We start from the raw sequence: 21,313 nt of genomic DNA, 5'->3' as shown, positions 1-21,313 counted from the left end.
TGCCATTAAAAGCTTTTAAATAAGAAGCAAATTTGTTCTAGTTGGAGGTATTGAGAATATAAGATAAATTGTGAGTGAAGGAAGGAACTAATAGGAGGAATGAGTTAGTGATTAATTTGTGTTAAATTGAGTTTTAGGGGATGTTTTTTTTTAAAGAAAAGAGGAGGCAGTGAAATAGAAAGTTGAGAAACGTGATTGGAGAACACCCAGGGTAAAATTAATGTTATGACACACGTGTCAGCCATGAGGAAATGAGGCCTACTGTTGAGCTAAGGCCTTGAAAGTTAAGGCAGGATACACAAGCTCTGGTGGTGGTTTGTATGCAGCTTGTAGCTGATTGGCTGCATCATTTTTTTCGGGGCCTGCAGCTGTGTCACTGATGCACATTACCAGTCATTACCACTGCCCTCCATTACCAGTCAGCTGTCGATCATTTTGCCGACCCCAGGATGATGGACAGGCTGAGTGAACCCACCTGGTGTTAATGCAGTAGCATGACAGGGGCTTGGACTCAGGACCCTACGATCTCAAGCCAGCTACGTTAACTGTTAAGTCAACACCAGGCTTACACAACCTCGGAATCGGCAATACAAACCAAAAACGTACAGATAAGGCATGGGGATGCTTTCATTGCACAATTAACAACGCAGTGAGGAAACGGTGACAGAAAACCAGCCTCATTAATATATGCGGCATTGTTACAACTCTCCTCCATCTTCATCCTTGATATTATTGCTTTTTTTTTTTTTTTCTTTTTTTTTGACTTTTTTTTGACAAAATATGACATTCTAAGAATAAAGCTGATGCTCTTAATGAACTCTCTATGCTTTATCTAACTATAATTCACCAAATGTCCGTCCGTCTGTTCGAAGGTACCGCAAAAACGGCTCAACCGATCGCAACGATATTTTGTGAAGGTAATCCTGGGACCCCTGGGAGTAAAATAGGCTATATTGTTTTTCCAATTTTTCCAAGTTTTCCAATTTTCCAATTTTCCAGTTTTTCCAAACACGATGGAATAATATTTACCGATATGAACAGTGATGTGGCTTTTATTGAAATTCCACAAATACTGTTTAGATTTTGATGACAATTATGAACCTGCAGCGAATGCGGAAGTGGACAGATGACGGCACTGCATGGGTTTGATAATATCCCAATACAACCATCATTCAATCATAATGTTAAATCGTTAAACGTTAATCGTGTTAATCGTTTTGTTAAAGTATCAATTGATGATTGGAATTGAGTAAATACAATTACGATTTTGAATTCGTAATTGTATTCACCCAACCATACGGAACTTCACATCAGGATTTAAATATTTGTTTATGTCAGGATTGTTGTTAAAAGTTTCTTTTTTATATTAATGTTATTTCAGTTGTGATTGGAGTTATGCTGCTTGGAATGAAAAAAAGAGATATCGAGTTCAAGTGAATGACGAAATGCCGTGACGGTTTCTACTTTCTAAACGTGAATTCGCGGATCACCATATGCAGATTCGCCATTGACTGGGTATGGAACAAACGTACGCGTTTGTTTGCCAACGGGTACGTTTTTCATGGAAGTCCTTCACGAACTTGCTGTCCATGTCTGATGTGCGACTGAAGGTGCTACAGGAATGTGGAATTTATTGGTTTCATGCTTTAGCATTCGCCGTTTCTGCATTGTCTGTTTGCTTCTGGCCTCCCACCTGTGCGTAGCACGGATACCTCACTAGTTTGATTAATATAAAGGAAGGGTATGATGTCAATTCTGATAAGATTCTTCATTTTTGTCTTTTTTTTTTGCCTCATTGAAATCCTTTCCTTGTGTTTGATTAGTAATGTAACAATTCCACATTAGATAGTTTCAAGGATGGATAGCTGCCTTCATTGCTGGCACTTTCTCAGTGTAATGCCTTACATGCTGCCCATGGAAAAATATTTGCAGCTGGCAGAAAAGCAAAATAGAATATTGATGAGGCTGGTTACGTAAAAAAATGCAGCGGGAAAAGAGATGGTAACAAATGCTGAAAAACTGTTGCCATTTAAGCCACATCATTTCAAGGAATCCCAATCAAAGTATTATTTGAATAGTTTTGTTCCCACTGGTCTTTACAAAAAAATAACTAATGACAGCAGACACACAGGTTCCTCAGCTCAATGGTTTAATGGCGTCACTCTTCTATCTCCTAACCATGCCTCCTCGCACATCACTACCGGTTACGCCTCATCGTTTCCGGTCCATCATGCATTCCTTAATATTTTCATAACTCCCAATACAATGACACTAATTTTCATACCTATTTTTAGATAATAATCTTGCATTTCACATTTATTCTCAATGCAGGAAATGTTATGAAGCTATAGGTACACCCACATGCAGTGGACTACTATTTTCAACACCAATTTTTTAACGTCCACAATCAAAATAGATAGGATGAAGGAAAATAAGACATCTAGATAAAATGCAGCTTTTTGTCTACATCCTAATAACAGCATCTTCTTTGATAAAGCACCCCTACTTGTATTGGCTAGATCGTATTTTGGGCGGTATACTGCCTTGAGCAAGGTGCGGCAAGATGAACTCCTGTCTCCCAACCTTTCCCCTCCTGGTCCTGGTTTTATGTTCAATTTCTAGAATGTAAGCACCAGAGGCCTCTTGTTTGATACAGGAAGCAATTTCAAAATGTGAAATGAAAAATCTTCAATATATTGAATTAAAGGACCAATGAGGTGTATAGGTACCCACCTTTAGGCGGAACATTGCAACACGGTGAGGGTACATCTCTTATAATTCTGAACTCGAATGCTGAACACTGGGCAAGCAGATACTCGTTATCTCAACTCACCAATTGCTTTAGCTTGGAGTCAAATTACAACATAGAAGTGAATTAGTGAGAGTAATAGCTGAATAAATTACAAATCCTGCATCTTCAGTTAGTATCAGTGGCAACAAATCCAGAATTATGTATGTTATTTCTAGCCTATAAATGTGTCTCGACACATTGGTCCAGGAGCAAGACCTATAAAAAAGATCTCGCTCAACCCACACCACATACAGGGTTTGGTGGCATATTCTGTTAGGGTAACCCTTCTGGAACATTCCTCGGGTGGGTGTCACTCCAGATTGTGGTATAACCTTTTTCTGCAGGCCAATGTTTGTGGTGGGGGTCGGCTCTCAAAAAGTGTCTGAAATGGGGGCAATGATGTCATAGTGGTGTTATTTAACACAATATTTTTTGCAATATTTCTGGAAATCCAACATCACTGAAATGCACAACCCAATGCTACATCATGCTGGTATTGGTCATAAATTAATCAGGTTATTCTGGGGCACTTTTCATCTTGTTGGGGTTGGGGTAGGATTTTGCTCCAGCCTTTAGTTCTATTGTTGCTCTTTAACTACAGACTTGGCATTTAATATGGAATATTTTTTTGTGGGGGTGAACTTACTTTTCAAGATGACTTAGAACTAAAAGTTCATTGGAATTATGTTGAAATTATTCTAGATTTTGTTAATGTGACCTTTAAAAGAAACAAAAACCACATTTGACATTTCGAAGCAAATAAATTGATCCTTGAAAGTGATGTAAACTGATATCGAACTCAATTCATGGACAGTACTGTGTTAAACTTCTGTACGTTTTCCAGAAGTATCTCTTTATTTTGCACATTAGCCAAAAAAAATTTCAACAAAGCAAAAGCTAAATTATGACTGGGATTACGGACAGTAAAATTATAGTTCAGTACTTCGTGTAACCCCCACGAGCATTCAGGAGAGCACGTACACGTCGAGGCATGCTGTTCACGAGATTTGCCAAGGTTTGGACAGGAATCGCTTGCCATGCAGTGACAATAGTCTGCTGCAATTCACGCACAGAGGCAGGCTGCTGGTCCAAGTTGTCGATTTGACGCGTTAATTCTGCCCACATGTTCTCTGTCGGATTCATATCCGGGGACATGGCAGGCCACTCCATATGCCCTACACCACTGTCAGCAAGAAAGTGTTGGATCATGCGAGCACGATGAGGCCGTGCATTGTCATCTTGGAAGACAAAGTTTCCTCGAAAGGCTGCACGAGCAAATGGAAGCACCAGAATGACCCTGTACTTGAACTGGTTCAGGTTTCCATTCAGAACAACCAGGTCAGTTTTGTCCCCTGCATGAAAAGCAGCCCAAACGGTCACCCCACCACCTCCAGCTTGGACTCTTGGCAATATACAATCATCGTTGTCAGCTTCATGCACTTGTCTGCGCACTCGGACGCGGCCATCTTGACGATAGACCAGAAATCTAGACTCGTCACTGAAGGTCACGTGATTCCAGTGTCCTGGCTGCCATTGACGGTGCTCTCTGGCCCACTGCAATCGGCGCTGGCTGTGGTGTCTGGTCAGGCGTGGCTTTCTCAGGGGATGCCTGGCACGATAGCCTGCTTGAACCAGTCGTTGGTTGACTAGCCTTCTGGATACAGGCACATTTGTCAGTTGCTGCCACTCAGCCCTAAGCCGATTAGCTGACTTGGTACGGCCATTGCAGACTAACCGGTGCAGCTGGCGATCATCTATCCTTGTGGTTCTGCATGGACGTCCTGGCCTCGTTATTGGAGTAGGGACACCCCTCTGAGCATTTCGTTTCAGGATCTTTGACACCTGACCTTGAGTGATGCCATACTGCCGAGCAATAGCACGCTGTTTCATGCCAGAATTTCGTAAAGCCACCACTCCATGACAAACAGCATTGTCAAGTTGACGGACCATCTCCAGAGGAAGCGGCAATAACTTTTGTAGACGTACAGCAGTTGTTTTCCACAAATACAGAATGCAACAACCCTTATATACCCGATTGTGAAGCCAATCGTCAAATGTACCTGTCCTTACATTTTGTCATGCCACCTGTGATATAATCCTGTTATTGACTTCTTGCTGCGAAAGACAATCAGTGACATGGTTCTTTCAACAAAGACATCACCGAAGGGTAAAAGAAACTCTGAGCATTAACAATGAGATAACAATGAGCATTACATATCTGATTGTTAACGCCGAATAATTTAGTTGGACAAAGCACGTAAAGAGTCCATGCCAGGTCCGTCAGACTGCCTGATGATTCTAGGTGCTCCACACACTGTAACCAGTCTTTACATGCCTTGCCAACAGAATTTGTAACGCTGGGTCTTTTGCCATGGGAGCTGATCTCGTGCATAGCTTGTATCATCATTGCACTGTTGAGCGATCTGTTACTGCTATGAGAATGATCAACCAACGGTGTGTGTTCTGGTTGGGGAAAAATTGTCATCGTTGATGCAGCACAACCGTAGTGGCATGTGTTTCCCATTTAAAGTCTCATTGATATCGTTATTGTCAACCAGCCATCTGAATGAAGCCACCGGAAGAGATGGAAGATTTAATGAGAACTTCCTGTTCTTCTGACTTCGCCAGAATCTCCATTTCTATCCAAACATTAATGGCCTCTATCTCGTCATCGGAGTAACAGTGACACACACTATTTAGTGAAATGATGAGTTATTTTGATCCGGTTATGGGGCGTAATGCTATGGCAAGACTTGTGTGCTTTGGGGAGGGGGGGGGGGTCTTGAATCTTGCATGTGACGAGCAATGCAAAAATATCTTGTGCAACCATGAGGGTCCTTCTCTCGTCCGAATGATTTTTGCATTCCAGAGGAAGCATCCAAGCACCATCATTAATCGGTGGAAATAACCCAACGCAGGAACCAATATAGACTGTCTGGAATAATCGTTTTGGCCGAGGCGAGATTCAAATCTGTGGTATTCATAGGTTTTATACAGATTCCATTACACTGAGCAATGTCACTAATGATCAGCATCACAGTGCGGTACAAAAGCTTGGTGTGGTCGGGTCACAATTTCTCATCACAGGTAGATGCACTGGGTTCAGTTAAGTTAGTTGATTGTTTAAAATATGTATTCACAACATTTTGCAAAGATGCGGAACTGCTATACACAAGTTTTGGTTGTGTTTTCATGTGGGGCTGGTGGAATGCTACCTCTTCTTCAAAATAATTCCTCATCATTCTGAGCTTCAGATGCTGCTTTGTGAATCTGGATGCCTCACGTGGGTCGATGCCTTGTACCTCAAGAAGAGACTTGTATTTGTTGAGAAGGCTGTCCCTATCATATGCCTTGCCAGCTTGTAATTGGTTCACGAGTTATCAAACAGAGAGACCACTATATTCGTCATGGGTGTGTGTCTGTCTGTCTGTCTGTCCGCAGCATAACTACCCGATGGTATCATCCGATCTTGATGAAACTTGGGTGGGAGGTCGATATCATGATCTAGTTGTGTCCTGCATAGAGTGGGCATATTGCGCCCATTGTGGGCGGAGCGTCGCCCGAAAAATATGTCTTTTTAGGGGGTAATCGAGTTCAAGCTACATCTTCTCCGAGGGGTTTGGTGGAATCTGACAGGGGTTTCGGTATTTGGTTAGGCCAATGTCATGTGTCCAGCCACACGGAGCTCAATTTTTCATTTTCGCCCCAAGGTCAAGGTCACAAGTTCACGAAATTTAGAAAAGTCGATTTTTTATGGTTTTATTACATTGTTCGCTTCCTGATAGGGTGAAATGTCGTACATGATCTTATATTATCACATACATCATGAAATACAAGTTTTCCAACAAATTTCAGAATCTTCGACCTTTGACCTTTGAAGGTCACAAAGGTCAAAGTTGTCGGAATCGAACCGAATTTTCGGTATTGTGTAGCTAACTAACCTCATAACTGATTATACATTATTTTCTATCTCATTTCAAGGTCAGTAACCTTCGTTTTGCCATTTCCGGGCCTGGCCTGTCTGGGCCTGTTTCGGTTTTCGTCTGTCCTTTGTCATTGAATACCGCTCGCTCGTGAACCATCGTCGTCTCCTGACTTGTTCAGGTTTAAGATCGTTAACCAGTTCATAAAAAGCACTCAGATATTTGTCTTCAAATTTACTGTCCTTAAAAGTTTGATGCTTTTTGTTTGTCTTGCTGTTGTAGTTTGAACAGCACACCTTGTGATATTTTGCCCCTGCATCCACCAAGTCAATGCTCGCACCACAGAGCACATGCAGCATATCTGCATCACCTTGAGCTTCTGCTGCATGCTCAATTGACTGACAAACGTCAAATGTACTAACGTTCAGAATTCCATCACATTTTTGTGGGACATATTTTTGCAGACCAGGGACCTGGCCCAGTCCATGACATCTGACCGAGATCTTGATCATCTCCCTCACTGGCTCACATCTGTTATGTCAAATCCTGATGTTTCCGAAGGAAGACGAGATGGCTCACGTCTCTTCGGAATGAGATCCGGATTGTGTTTGCGATTGCACGTCTTATAGCAATTTGAGTGCCAGTACAGTATGCATCTGTAGTTTTCAGTGCCTCTAAATCTGGTAACAAATGCTCACTGGTAACATCCTCTAAATCTGGTAACATCCTTCCTGCAATGTAGTGCAGAAATCAGTGTCTCGATGGAAGATGTGTTTACCTTTCGAAAAACCTCCTCTGGATCTTCTGGACAAAGAACACATTTTTCATACCTTCTTCTTTCCCTTCGTTTTGGTGGTGCAGGCAGGATACAGCAAGTACCACTTGCTTCATCCTGAGTCTCTACTAGCCATATCTCTTAATCATACCTGCAATGAAGTAATACAACGCTGATTCATTTGAACATTGCAGAAATACCACATTACACGAGCTAAAGACAAGAACCAACTATTGACTACAACGTACTCATGTCTGGATAAACCAACCTCATGAACTGGTCAGTTACAGACATCATAAAAGAAAAACCAAGATAGATTCAGCTAAATATTGGACGAAATATTCATTGTTCATGAACTAAACGTCAGTTTCTGAGAAAATGATCTGAACACATGAGCCTAAAACGAAGCGAAATAAGAAACTTTTCCACTCAAAAAGGCATATCGGTTCAATCTGGTGAACATTACTTGAAAAGAGTCAGGATTAATTGGACACAAAACTGAAAATGGAAAATTCTGCAGCTGGTCTCAAATTCTACACCACATGATGGGACTCCGTGCATCTTTGTGTACTGTAGTGCGCCCTAGGAAAACAAACAAACAACCTAATCAGTGTGATTTGGTGGTCTCTCCTCTTTCCATCGGTGGATGATATTTTATTATTGAAATCCTGGTTAGAAAAAGAGCTATATGAATGACCCTACCACCCAACAATTTTCTAAAAAAAAATGACACAATAAGAACTGACCCCCATTACAAATATTGAGTTGTAGAAAAAGAGTTATACCACAATCTGGAGTAACACCCACCCTAGAAATGTTCCAGATGGGTTGCTCTAACAGAAAATGCAATTCATCCTTGTATGTGGTGTGGGTTGAACGAACACCTATTTCTAAGGTTTTTATAGGATGAGTTATCTCCTAAATATAATATCGTTTGATATAATAGCTCCTGGATTACATATTGATATTCCAAGGATCTCTATAAAGAGTATGTGCCTGCATCTACCCTTGCCCCTTCAAAAATAGTTGGGAATGGCTATTTTAATCAGTCTGTGTCACTTTTCGTGCTGATTTGCTTTCGTAAAGATTGTATATTCTCAGATATACTGATCATTTCGTGTACAGCAGGTAGCTGCTTGCTTGCATCACTGCTGGGAGTATTGTTATACTGCTGATTCATTAGCCCTTGGAGGTCAGAGCAGGAATTTTGAAATTGGCCAGAGTGCTGGCCCTTCATATATATTGTAACATATGTACCATGGTGATGCTCTGCATTGTTAAATGTTCTGTCTTGTTGTTTCCAGGCACGAGCAGTCAGGCCCAAGCACAAATTTTAGCATCATTCCGAATTTTACGGCTGAGCGAAACGTTTTTGTCAGATATTACAAACCTTAACAATCAGGGTAAAATTCCATCATGATCACAGGTGCTCAAGCAGCAAGTGCACTCTTTATTCTGGGAAGTGGTTTTCTTTTGGTTATGAGCACAGGAATTCTGGTTATAAACCTATGAAACCACTTCCGACACGAAATCTTGCAGGGTTTTGTCACTCTCTCGACGATTATCATTGTCACACAAAGGAACATCAATTTGACATCCGCACCAGTGTTGAAAGTGCAACTTGATTAAATGTGAACCTTCAAAGGAACTTGATAGCAAAAAAGTTTTGGCGAGAGAGAGAGTAATCGGCAGCAAACGTCTTTCCAACTGATTTCTTCAAGGATGGTTGATGAGTTGAATTAGTTTGAGCATAAACAACATAAGAAGGAATTTTAAATGTTCCTTTTTCTGAAATAAATAACAAAGCCAACCTTTTGAAAAAATAATGAAACTTTCTGAAAAACATTCCCACTGTTTCTTTCGAGGGAAATTACTTTTGACAATACATGTGAAAGCAATTATTCAGAATGGTCAAATTATATTCGCTTGATAATTAGCAACATTCTGTCCCATTCCATTGCTCAAAGGAAACTGCATTGCAATTAGTGTGATCCATGTAAAGTTGTTATACATGTGAGGCTTGTTCTGCTTTACATTATCTGATGTGCATCGTTTGATATGTTGATTCATGCTACATTTGCTTCAAACCGATGTGCAGCCTTCTCATGAAAATGCGTTTCTTTTACTGTCTGATAGATAATCCCGGCTTCCGTCTTTCCTCTTGAAGACATTGAAATAGAAAACAAATACACAAATATGTTATCAATATGTTATCATGTAGCGGTTGCCGCTGAACATACACAATCGCCTTACACCTGCCGAGGACGCAACCACGGAGCGATCGCTGTGCCGGGCTCGCCCAGACCGCCCGGAGACGCTCGGTCTCGCCTTTCCCGGGCATGCCCGGACTCGCCTTTCCCGGGCTCGCCCGGCCCGTCCGGCGACACCCAGTCTCGCCGTTCCCGGGCATGTCCAGGCACGCCCGGCCCGTCCGGCGACACCCAGTCTCGCCGTTCCCGGGCATGTCCAGACTCGCCCAAGTCTCCCGGACACGCCCAGTCGCGCCTTTTAAGGGCAAACGCTCCGGCATGAGATATTCGAGTGCTTGTATATAATGCTGCCCGATAAACGGGCTTTTCAGTTTTACCCGAGTTGATTTGATGCAATAAAGAAACTCGGACGAATTCCAGCTTTTTGTCACGTCCATTCTTTCGACTCGAGTTGGAGCACAGCTCCTTCAATCATACCTTTGTAGAGATAACAAAAACAAATATGTTATCATACTTTTGTCTGTATCTCACCATGTGTAAGTATGAGGGTCTGTATGACAGCAATATACTACAATACTACTTCTTCAATGTTCCCAAGTGTTCCCACCGTATTGGGGTTTGTCCTATAGCGGAGGTGGTTATGGTCTGGGTATTTCCCAAACCGGCTGTAAGAAGACTTTTGAATGAAGATGACTAATTGTACACCACCCCTCCCTATTCCATCTCCAGGTGCTGCACGACATCATCGCCGGCGCACATCGCCTTCTGAGCCCGGGGATGACACATGCTGAAAGGGCATACTCGGTTTTTCACTCCGTTTGTTTTCTTCCTTTCTTCCCTCCTTTCTTTCTTATTTGTCGGGGCGATATCTCAACCATCCTTTGAGTTATGAAGCTGAAATTTGGGCACAATAGTGAGCAAGTGCTTTCGCAAAACAGTATTTTTTAATTTTTTTATTAATCAATTAATCGATTAATTATTTAATTTTTCGATTAACTTCTTCATTAATTTTTTTTGAAGTTACAGATTCGAATGAAACGGTGGTGGTTTAGGTATGCTATTAGCGAATTGATTAAGAAATTAATTATTTTGCGATTAATATTTATTTTAATTATGCAAATAATCAATCAATTGCATTGTACATGACTCCCTCTCAATTCCGTCTCCATATGCTGTACTGCGACATCGCTGGGTGCCCAAAGCACCCAATGTCATGTGCTTGAGGATATGTTATTTATTTATTTGGCATGGGAGCAGTGTATTTTGAATGGAGTGCTACTTTTTGTATTTTAAGTTTGTTGGTGATAACTTGCCTACTCTTTGTGAAAGACACAGTGGGATCTTTCACATCCATCAATTAATGAGGGCAGACGGGACACCTAGCTTAACGTCTTCCTGGGGGATGGTGCAATTATTCAGAATGGCCAAACTTGATACAACATTCATGCAACAAACTGCATGCGAAGCTACAACCAAGTTTCTAGTTGGGTTTGGAATGAAACTCAGACGACACATCTCTGCACCATCATGTTGGACTTGGTACTTAAATTAATGCATTTTATTATATTTCTTTTCAGGTTTGCCTTGTATATAGAGAAGCAACCAAAGCAGAGGTAATCTACTATATAAGAGAGATGTTGGTCTGTGTGTGTGTGTGTTTGTGTCTGTGTCGCCATTTTTCTCAGAGATTGCTGAACGGATCTTCGTCAAACTTTCAGAGGTTCATCAGTGAGTGCCTGGGAATGTTTTAGGCCAAAAAAAAAAAAATTTAAACAAAAGTTCGTTTTTTGGAGTTAAAAAAAAATCGCTCGATAGTGCCTAAGCCTTTTAAAATTAATGACAGTTATATACATGTATACATTCGCATAAATAAATACAAAACAATCACCAGACATTTGAACACAAATAAATCAAACAATTCCGGAAGTGTACAAAGTTGGTCGTATGGCTTCTTCTTCTTCTTCTTCCTTATCGGCATCACACTTAAACGCAAAAACGGGATGAACGCCACATTCCCCAGCATATTGTTACTGATCGCGGATTAAGATGTTAGTTACCGAGCGGTTTGGTATTGCCGCGACCGTTACAGGATCCCTGACTCACCCGATTCACCCAGAACTTTGGCCGTATCGCACCACAGCTGCTCAATGAGGGAAAAGACAAAAACGACGCAATGCAAGAGGAAAAAGGAATAAAACGAGAAGACGTACAGACGAGTAATGGGGTTTATTATTTACACACACAAGCAAAAAGGAGCAATCAAGTTTTATTTACAACACATAAGACGCAGGTGACACAGTGCAAATTTTAGCTTACCTACAGACTTAATTAAATACCCAGGGACAGAACAAACAAAACAAACTCACGTATACAAGAAGGATGGAATGGAATGAATGTTGGAAGGAGGAATGGGAAGGTTCGGCTGGGGGCAGATGGTTCGGGCTTGATCCTGCACGGGACGTCGGCTGGACCTCGACGGCCACCGATGCCACCGCTATTTGGTCCCCGCGGGGTAACGGGTTGAAGCTGCCTGGTGGAGTCAACGCTGCCTCTCTGGCTCAGCTCAGGGCGCGTCTGCCGTCTCTGGCGCAACTGCTGGTAATGGCCCTTGGCACCTTCTCTCTCTTGGCCCTGGTGTCTCCTCACCATTGACAACTCAACGCGACCAACGCAACCACTGACCCCTCGACGCCACCACTTCTCACCACCGACTTCTTACCACCGCAACCAACGCAACCACTGACCCTCCTCTGGCAACCGACTCAGACCAACTCACTACTCACTTCCGTTTGCGCCTTTTATAGCGCCTCCAGCGATTACGCCGCCGGCGTTTTGGACACGCCCATCGGGGTGCTCACCTCGGCCCTGGTTGGTCGCGCGCCCCTCGGGCTCCGCCCTGGATGACGACGGGCGGGCACGCCCCTCCTCCCCTCTGACGAGGTGGAGACACGCCTTTCTTCTCCGACTCAAGCACATGGTCAATGGCGGTTATTGGAGGGGAGGTGATTGAGAATCGAGGGCTCAGCAATGACGAGAGGGGATGTAATATGGAAATGGAGGTTTTGGGGATGGGAAGGAAAGGGAGATTTTGGGGATGGGAAGGAAAGGGGATCTATTCTCTTTCACTGGTGCAATGGAGTATTTCAATTAATGGAAGACACAGCCTTACACTAATACACATAATAAGGATATAACTGTCAAAAAAGATATATCGTGTCCTGCATGTATGTTTTATGGACTAACTACGGGAACGCCCTTTGACCTTTATACAACCACAAACGGAGGGAGGAGGGGTGATATTTTACAACAACCTTTTACAACAACATTTTACCACAACAATAAAATAAAAAAACATTCTCATATCCACAACAATATATTCAACGAGAAGGTGATAAACCCCCTTCCTCTCCTTCCTCCCCCTCCCCACCCCCCCTCCCGGCAACGCCGGGTACTTCTGCTAGTTAAAAATAAATGTTAATACAGTTACGGAATTATTGATGAGATAAATTTGATAAACCAAGTGGCTCTACTACAGGCTCCGATCACAACATTGAATTAAATATACTGTGGTGCTGTGCAACACGATTCGTTTGCCAAGAAGGTAGGCCACAACGCGTTGTACAAACTGAAACACTTTATTAACAGCTCGCACGTAAGCACTGGGCGGGCTCGACTATCGAGCCCGCATATATGTCCCGAGGCCACGCCTTGCCCCCGGGCGTGGCCGGTCGGCCGAAAGGCGGGGCATGCCCTCAGTTCCACCCTGCGCCTCCACGCCCGGACGCTCGCGCCACTCACTGGTGCGCGGAATTATTGCCCACTGACAATGTGTCCGCCACAATACCATGAATGTGGAAAATGGAGGACAATAACGAAAGGCAATGATTCCAGAACCAGAATTGTCTATCAGTATATATATATTCTTATCAGACGTTTCTGTGTTCATTCACTTTTAACTTCAAACGAAATAACTTCTTGTATCTGTATCTATATTTATCTTTGCTTCAAAAACACGATTCCCTCAAGGCACTTGTCTTTGGTCTGAAAATTGTTACGTTTGTAGGGGGTAGGCAGTGATTACTTTAGTTCAGGTAGATTTGCATAAATTAGCATGGTTCGACTGTCGTGAAGAAGAAGAACCACCATGTAATAACTAGGGATCCGGTAGGTTGTGTGTTCGGATTAAGTGTTACATGTGCCCCCCCCCCCCCTTCGCGTGTATTAACTCCGCCATACATTTGAACTTGCCGGTGTGTACCTCGGTTTAGAATAGGTACACCGTATCCCCGCGTGTCGGAAGAGGCGACTAAAAGGGTTGGCGTCAGGAAGGGCATCCGGCCATAAAAACATTGCCTCAAAAAGAGAACCATGACAATTACAACTACATATGGGCATGGTACAGCCCAAAGTACCCCGTGGGGGACCCCACTCCCTCTCGTCAAAACTCAAAGTGGGGAACCCGATCTTAACAAGGGTGGAAATCACTCCATTTATGACGACGAAACTTCTGATGCCCGACGTGGAGATCGGTTTCTGAGGTTTGGGACATGGAATGTAGGGACAATGACAGGGAGATCAGGAGAAGTGGTGGAAGTATTGGTCAGAAGAAGAGTGGACATATGTTGTGTGCAGGAGACGAGATGGAAGGGAAGTGGTGTGAGAATGGTGAAGGGTAGGCAGGGACAGAAATACAAGTTTGTGTGGCAAGGGTGCCCAGAAGGCATGAATGGTGTTGGTGTCCTGTTTTCTGAGGAGTTTGTAGACAGTGTGGTGAGTGTGACTAGAGTGAGTGAAAGATTGATGATGGTGAAAATGATGATTGGAAAGCTCTTGGTGAACGTCATCTCGGGATATGCTCCGCAGGTTGGTCGGAAAGATGAAGAGAAGGACAAGTTCTGGTGTGAGATAGAGAAGCTGATGGAAAAGGTGAAAGATGAGGAAGTTGTTGTGGTAGGAGGAGACCTAGATGGACATGTGGGAAGGAGTATGGACGGTTTTGAGGGAGTTCATGGGGGTTACGGATATGGTGTGAGAAATGGAGAAGGTGAAATGATTTTGGAGTTTGCTGATGGAGCTGATTTGTTGATTTGTAATACTCAGTTCCAGAAGGAGAATAATAAGCTTGTTACATACACGTCAGGTGGGTCGATGACAACCGTTGACTACCTGCTGGTGCGTAGGCGAGATAGAGGGCATTGGGGGGATAGGGCGAGATAGGATGGAATTAAAGGAATATGGAAAAGATATATGGAAATACTGTTGAATGCAGAGAATGAATGGGATGGCAACATAGAGAGTAACCCAGCTTTAGGACCGGCAGAGAAGATAACCGAGAAGGAAGTTGAGGAAGCGATAAAAGCAATGAAGAGTAGAAAAGCGGGAGGGCCGACGGGAGTTTTGGGAGATATGTTGAAGGCAGCGGGAAATTGGGGTGTGAAGAAAATGACAGAGATCTGCAATCTGGTGGTGAAAGAAGGCCACATTCCAGTGGATTGGGAACTGAGTACCCTCGTCCCTCTATACAAGGGGAAAGGTGACCCTCTGGACTGTGGCTCGTATCGAGCGATAAAGTTATTGGAGCATGGAATGAAGGTATATGAAAGGGTGTTGGAGAGGAGGATAAAGAAGAAAGTGAAGATTGACGAAATGCAGTTTGGATTCATGCCAGGAAGAGGAACGAAAGATGTGCTTTTTATTGTGAGGCAGGTGCAGGAGAAGTACATGGAGAAGAGGAAGAAGTTGTTTCTTGGGTTTGTTGATCTGGAGAAAGCATTCGATAGGGTTCCACATGAAGTAGTGACATGGGCATTGAGGAAGTTAGGAGTGGAGGAATGGTTGATCAGAGTAGTGATGGCAATGTACAAAAGAACGCGCACAGCTGTAAGGACGAAGGACGGGAACAGTGGTGAGTTTGAGGTGAAGGTGGGAGTGTATCAGGGGTCCTGAGTCCACTACTATTTGTAGCTGTGATAGAGGTGCTGGCTCGGAACGTAAAGTAGGGTTTACCGTGGGAGTTGTTGTATGCAGACAATCTGGTGTTGATTGCAGAAAGTATGGATGGACTGAAGGAGAAGATGAACAAGTGGAAGGAATGTATGGAGACAAAAGGTCTGAAGGTGAATATCGGAAAAATGAAGGTGATGGCAAGTGGTAAAGCATGTGGTGAGGTGGAAAGAACTGCGATGTGGCCATGTGCTGTGTGCAGGAAGGGTGTCGGAGTGAATTCCATTCGATGTACAATGCGCGCTGAGTGGGTTAATCAAATATGTAGTGGTTTGAGAGGGTCATTAACCAGTGTGGCAGCTACATTCAAGTGTAAGGTGTGCACAGAGGGAGCTGCAGATAGCGGAAATGTTGAGTTGGATCTTGGAGACGGCATGAAGCTGGAAGGTGTGAAAACATTTTGTTACCTTGGAGACATGCTGAATGGAGAAGGTGGATCAGACTCGGCAACGGTTGCTAGAGTGAGATGTGCATGGAAGAAGTTTCGGGAACTGAGTGGCATGCTGACGAGGAGGGGAGTGTCGTTGAAGCTGAAGGGAAAGGTGTATGCTGCATGTGTGAGAAGTGTTATGATTTATGGGAGTGAGACATGGGTAATGAACGTAGAGCAGCAACGAAAGCTGGAAAGGGTGGAAATGCGAATGGTTCGGTGGATGTGTGGAGTATCGTTGAGAGAGAGGAAGACAAATGATGAATTGCGAAAGATGATGGGAATAGAGCCTGTGATGGATGCTGTGAAGAGAAACAGTTTGAGATGGTTTGGCCATGTGTTGAGGAAGGATGAAAGTGACTGGTTGAGATGAGTGATGGAAATGAATGTAGAAGGAAGTAGAGGACGGGGAAGACCGAGAAAGACTTGGCTAAAGATGGTCGAAGAAGAAATGCGGGCAAGGGGATTAACAAGGGGAGATGCAGAAAATAGGGCAAAATGGAGAAGATTGTCATGGGGACCGCAAGGCTAACCCCCGCTCTTGCAGGGAAAATGGCCTTAAAATGCCTGTTGTTGTTGTTGTTGTTGTATACATTTGAACTGAACGCTTCGGAGTAACAGCTTGTTCGGCTATCCGTTCCTTGGAAAGATTTTAATCACCAGGAAAGCGACAACATGTTTGTTTCATGGCATCCTTTTCATGGCAAAGGAAAACTAATAATCCTGCCTGTTCGCTGTTTGTTGTCTTTGCTTGTGTTTTGAAAATTAGTGCATAGGGTAATAAGAAGCTTGTCCCAAGAGGAGGAGCTTGCTGCTGTTGCTCAGGGAAAGGCTGGCAAATCTACGACAAGAGTGCCTGATGATATTGTGTGGGACCTCCAAGTGTTTGTGAATGTGCGAATGTGGACTTGGTGAAAGTTTCATGAGTGGGCATTGGAAACGTGTTAAGCTGATCAGATTATAGCCTTTGAAAGAGGGTTTAACTGCTATGGTAACACCATTTGAGGAAAGAAAACTTTCCCTCTTATACTGCATGAACAAATATTACCACGACTACTATATGAGAAGAAGACCAAAAGCAAGATTGATTAATTACTTGTGGTTCAGGATCTTCAGCATGCTCCAACTGTTCTTTTATCTCCATTTCCATCTCCATAATTATTACAGGTTGGCAAGTCTCATTTTCATTTCAGTTTGCATGTGCTGTGGCTTTCCAATATTCCAGCAAAGTATTACAAATGTTCAATATACATTGTAAAGTACAAAGTGAATACTTTACTGTGTAAAAATAACTTCCTATAAATAATAAATAAATATTGTTTTGCCTCTGCAAAAAGCACAACAAGGTACTGTGTAAAAGGCTGTGTCTATATTCTGTCGAGACACACTGAACCAGGTAAAAATCTTGGAAAAGAGCTGTGCAATGACGACAAAATAAAGATCAAGGCAACCGGGCTGCAATGGATATTGGCAAGCCACAACATGATAAGAAAACCAGACAGCAGCTGCATTTGACCTTGCCAGTCGTAAAACATCTCTGGTTCAATGCAGCCACAAAGGTTTGCCGACCACTGAAAAATGTCATGAATATGGACAGCTTGCCTTGCAGCTTCAGTGAAGGAGGCAATATGTGAAATGTGAGAAGGAGCAGTTGTGTTTGCTGCATGTCCTGCAGCAGAATTCATTTTAAAATCGGGCTCAACCAGTAAAGATGGAATTGTGATTGCTGCATGCGAACCGGGATTGGTTCTGCTTTTCACAGCCCTTACTGAAGAATCAGTTGCACTCCTGTGAATAATGGTCGATCTTATCTGCTGGCCAGTCAGTACTCGACTAATCTACTGCCTTACTTGGAGATGGAGATGACAGTGATGGAGATGACATCCAAGCATGCATCTCCTCACTCACTTGCATCGAGACAGGAAAGAGACTGTTCCTTCCCTCCCTCCTCACTCTTCAGCTACCAAGTATGTGTGATCTTTAACAGCGTGCAGTTCTGAATCCAATGTCACTCAGCTTTATCTGTGGCTCAAATTCTTCTGCATACTTTGGTGATACCAAAATAATCTTCTGAGTACTTGCAACGTGACTGGCCGGTCGGATGCACACCATCTTAATTATACTGCTGTTAAGTAATCTACAGATATTTGATTTGTTAAGATCTAACCAATAATTTATGGTGTGTCTGTAACTGGATGTTCAAGTACATATTTATGGACTTTTTTTTGTTTGTTTTTTTTGTATACAAGACCGAGGCTCATGAAAGAGCTAACATGAATCACAAAAAAACAAACGGATACAGAAAACATATAATAAGGGCAGCAGTAGACAAGATGGGGAGAGAGGGGGAAGCACACAAGCACAACATTTGAGAGCAGGGACATCGGGAGATCTGTGGGAGGGGGAGGGCTTGGGGGAGGAGGCGTGTGAAGTGGGGGGGGGGGGAGGGGGGGAGTGGGAAAGTATGAAACACATGGACGCTGCAAGGACTTCCAAGAAAGAAGTTGGTATTTCAAAAGAGTTGATCTGGGGTGAATTTACGGGGGTAGAAAAGATCAAGGTGTTGAATGGGGGAAGATAAGAGATGGTGGTGAACAGCTGTTTTAAAGACCTGGAGGGAGGAGTGGGATTGAAGAGAGTGATGGAGTTTGTTCCAGAGGTGGGAGAAAAGAGAAATGAAAGAGTGAAGGTGAGCAAAGAGTCTTGATTTTGGCAGTTCAACCACAAGAGGGTTGCTAGCAGATCTTGTGCGACCTGTAGGAATATTTGAGGGACAGAGCACAGACAGAGCTGGGGGAACTAGGCCGGAAAGGAGTCGGTAGAAGACAGAAAGACCGCCTACCTGCCTGCGGTGAGTGAGTGAAAGGCCATCGCAATCAGCTTCACCGCAGGAGATTCCAATGATTCTGAAAGCTTTGGTTTCAACAGCGTGAAGCCGGGCTAGGTGTGAGGTTCCTGCCTGCACTTGCACATTGAGCTGCGGATGAAAGCCTTGTATGTGGTGAGGAGCTCAGGTATGCCAAGGAAGGTCTTCGCACGACGGAGGATGCCCAGTCGGCAACTGGCTTTGGAGGCCAGCTTGGAAATGTGGTTTTCCCAGGAAAGATCATGGCCGATAGTGAGACCCAAAAGCTTGAGTGACAGAACTTCTTGTGGAGGATTGTTGAGAAAGTAGATGGCAGGTTGTCCAGTCGGTCTTTTCGGAGAGACATAAGAGTGAGATTTGTCAGGATTGAAAGACATGTTCCACTTGTTTGACCAGTCTGTGATTTTGTCCAGGTCTGCAGAGAGTGAGGAGGCTGCAGACTGCCGATCTGGGGGATGAGGAATGGAGCGGCAGATAGTGGAGTCATCAGCAAAGAGATAGAGAGGATTTTCCAGATAGTCGGAGAAATCATTGATGAATACCAGAAAAAGCACAGGGTCCAGAACACTGCCTTGGGGAACTCCAGCCTGAACAGGAAGGGGAGATGAGAGAAATTCATTCAGGGCCACACGTTGACTACGACCAGAGAGGAAGTCTGCAAGCCATGCGAGGAGATTTCCATGGATACCATAGGAGGAGAGTTTGGTGCGCAGAGCGGGGTGCCAGACCCTCTGTCTCTGAGAGTCTCGTGGAAAGGTGATAGAAACAGAGGTGAGCATGTTTTGGCCATTATGATGTACATATATATATATATATACTAGCTGAGGTACCCGGCTTCGCCCGGGTTGAATAAGAATAATACAAATATATGATGAAAAGAAAATGTATATTTTAGAGCAATATCACAGTACATTTCCTACATGACGTTTTGTCAATTTTCAATTTCTCAAAACCTCTTGGTAGACAACATTTCTGGTTTTCTTACTTGGTGCCAAGACATAAAGATTGCTTGGTTTTCCAACCCTCGAGCAGCCCACGTACAGCTGGCCATGGGAAGTACCCGGCATTGCCGGGCGGGGGAAGGGAGGGGAGGAGGAAGGGGAGGGAAGGGGAACGGGGGGGAGGGGAGGAGAGGGTGGGGAGGGGAGGAGAGGGTGGGGAGGGGAGAAGAGGGGGGGAGGAGAGAAGAGGAGGGAGGAGGAGGAGGAGAGGGGGGGGGAGGAGGTGAGGGGGGAGGGGGAGGGGAGAGGGGAGGTGAGGGGGAAGGGGAGGGGGAACGGGTGGGGAGGGGAGGGGGAACGGGAGGGGAGGGGGAGGGGGAACGGGAGGGGAGGGGAACGGGGGGGATGGGAGGGAGGGTAGGAGGAAGGGGAGGGGAGGAGAGGGTGGGGAGGGGAGGAGAGGGTGGGGAGGGGAGAAGAGGGGGGAGGGGAGCAGAGGAGGGAGGGGGAGGAGGGAGGGAGGGTAGGAGGAGAGGGGAGAAGAGGAGGGAGGGGGAGGAGGAGTGGGGAGGGGGGAGGGGGGAGAGGAGGGGGGGAGGGGAGGGGGGGGAGTGGAGGGGGAAGGGAGGGGAAGGGAGGGGGGGAAGGGGGAGGGGGAGGGGGAAGGGGGAGGAGGGGGAGGGGGAGGGGGAGGTGAGGGGAGGGGGAGAGGGGAGGTGAGGGGGGAGGTGAGGGGGAGGGGGAGGGGGTGTGGAGGGGGAGGGGGAGGGAGAGGAGGGAGGGGGGGGAGGGGGAGGAGTAGAGGGGAGAAGAGGAGGGAGGGGGAGGAGGAGGGGGGAGTGGAGGGGGAGGGGGAGGGGGGTGGGAGGGGGAGTGGGGAGGGGGAGGGGAGGGGGGAGGTGGGAGGTGAGGGGGAGGTGAGGGTGGAGGGGGAGGTGGAGGGGGGAGGGAGGGGGAGGTGAGGGGGAGGGAGGGGGGAGGGGGAGGGAGGAGGGGGGAGGGGGAGGGGAGGGAGGGGGGAGGGGGAGGGGAGGGGGGAGGGGGAGTGGGAGGGGGAGAGGGGAGGGGGAGGGGGAACGGCTAGCTTGGCAAGCGATAGCAGGCTTTTTACTTTTATTTTTACCTCAATGAGGGCTATATATTTAGTCCGTGCTTGGAGCCTTCAAGTTCAACATAAAGTTTTTTAATGAAAAATAATGCAGATGTATAACAATCCACCAATGCAAGTTCAGAAATGAATGCAGATCCTTTACTTTGCGATACAAACGCAATTCCCGCCATTTCCACTCACGATCAGGCCTCCACAGGGACCACGCCTCTTTTTCCTCCTACAACTTCGTCTCACTTCTTTCACTCAAAATGCACGAAATTCTG

This window comes from Myxine glutinosa, chromosome 1 (genome assembly GCF_964187855.1).
Source record: "Myxine glutinosa chromosome 1, kmMyxGlut1.1, whole genome shotgun sequence".
In the NCBI taxonomy this organism is placed as follows: Eukaryota; Metazoa; Chordata; class Myxini; order Myxiniformes; family Myxinidae; genus Myxine; species Myxine glutinosa.
Note: the sequence above shows the minus strand (reverse complement) of the source record.